Here is a 2,009-nt window from a genome sequence, read left to right as displayed (position 1 = left end):
TCCAAAATCTGTGATATTTCTCCATCAGTAAGTGAATGTCGACATGTTTTGAAGCACAGTTGTATTAAGACTGAACTAAGTGCCACTGAACAGGAAACAATAAAGAAACAAAGGGAAATGAATCATTGTTGGGACTATTGTTGCTATCAGTCCAGAGAAATATAATTTCCATGTGTTCTAAGGTCATATAATGCTGTTATTTGTGGAGTAAGACAAACATTGTGGGAAGTCTCATCTACTACCAAGGGGGTAAGACATTATGACCACCTCCCTTCAACTTAAAATTTCGGATTAATCTTAAACGAAAAATGTAAAACAATCATAAAATCTGTAAGAAGATTTCATCAAAGACAACAAACAATTTTTACAAAACTTAAGAAAATAAAGTACCCGAGTAGATTTCAATATTTTCAAAAGGTGGGTACAAAGTACCCCCCCCCCCCCCTGGTAATGCGAGTATTGCGAGGGTTACTGGTCAAGACTGTAAGTGATTAGGATTTCCATTACTATATTTGACCGATATACTACTAACTCGCAAAAAAGAAACGATATTGCTCGCATTACTAACAATTTTTTTTAACGAACATTTTCTGAGTGTGTCGTTTTTGACCTGCGATAGCGCCACTACGCCATCACAAAAATTGCATCAAAACTGATAAAGTGGACCAACAATTTCTAGCAAACGTGTTCTTACGGTCTATAGAGAAATTTCAAGTAGCGCTTCTGACACGAAAGAAACGACAATGATGTCCCGATACCGGATACGCTCCGTTGCTGTAACCTGCTCTGGGGCAGACGAGAGGACCTTGCTGAATTGACCTCTGCCACTTCCTTCATACCTACCGCTGTTCAAGGTCAGTGTCGCACGTGTACTTCCTTGCGTACGTATAGTACGACACAGTTCTCAAAAAAGGTTGAAATATCGCCTTTGCTTAATATACTCGGAAGTTCTGTAACCTTCACAGAACTCTTATAGTTATCTTCTTAATATATTCCTCCGCAAGTGAGTGTGCAGCGAAATGATTGGCCCGTGTCACGCACACGGCGCCATCAACCATACCGCTAGAAAATAGACTGAAGCACCAAAGAAACTGGTATAGGCATGCGTATTCAAACAGAGAGGTATGTAAACAGGGAGAATACGGCGCTGCGGTCGGCAACGCCTACGTAAGACAAGTGTTTCGCGCAGTCGTTAGACCTGTCAAGGCTGCTACAATAGGTCATGATTGTGAGTTTGAACGGGATGTTACTGTCCACGCACGAGCGATGGGACACAGCATCTCCGAGGTAGCGAAGAATTGGGGATTTTCCCGTACGAGGATTTCACGAGGGTACCGTGAATATCAGAAATCCGGCAAAACATATAATTCCCGACATCGCTGTGGCCGGAAAAATATTCGGCAAGAACGGGACCAACGACGACAGAAGAGAATCGTTCAATGTGACAGAAGTGCAGTCCTTTCGAAAATTGCTGCAAATTGCAATGCAGTTGGAGTGATATGGGACCCCTGATACGTCTAGATACTACTCTGACACGTTCCTAAGCATCCTGTCTGATCACCTGCATCCGTTCACTTTCATTGTGCTTTCCGACGGACGTGGGCAATTTCAGCAGGACAGTGCGACACCCTACACGTCCAGAATTGCCTCAGAGTGGCTCCAGGAACACTTTTCTGAATTTAAACACTTACGTTGGCCACCAAGGTGCGCAGCCACGAAAATTATTGAGCATATCTGGGATGCCTTGCTACGTGCTGTTCAGAAGAGATCTCCACCCCCTCGTATTCTTATGGATTTATGGACAGCCCTGCAGGATTCACAGCGTCAGTTCTCTACGGCATTACTTCAGACGTTAGTCGAGTCCATGCCACGTCGTGTTGCGGCACTTGTGTGTTCGTGGGGGACCTACACGATATTAGGCAGGTGTACCAGTTTCTTTGGCTCTTCAGTGTATATTACCATCGGATTGGCAGTTCTAACATAACATTTGCGTGTGGTACGTGACTCAC

Source organism: Schistocerca gregaria, unplaced genomic scaffold (genome assembly GCF_023897955.1).
Source record: "Schistocerca gregaria isolate iqSchGreg1 unplaced genomic scaffold, iqSchGreg1.2 ptg000362l, whole genome shotgun sequence".
Classification (NCBI taxonomy): domain Eukaryota; kingdom Metazoa; phylum Arthropoda; class Insecta; order Orthoptera; family Acrididae; genus Schistocerca; species Schistocerca gregaria.
Note: the sequence above shows the minus strand (reverse complement) of the source record.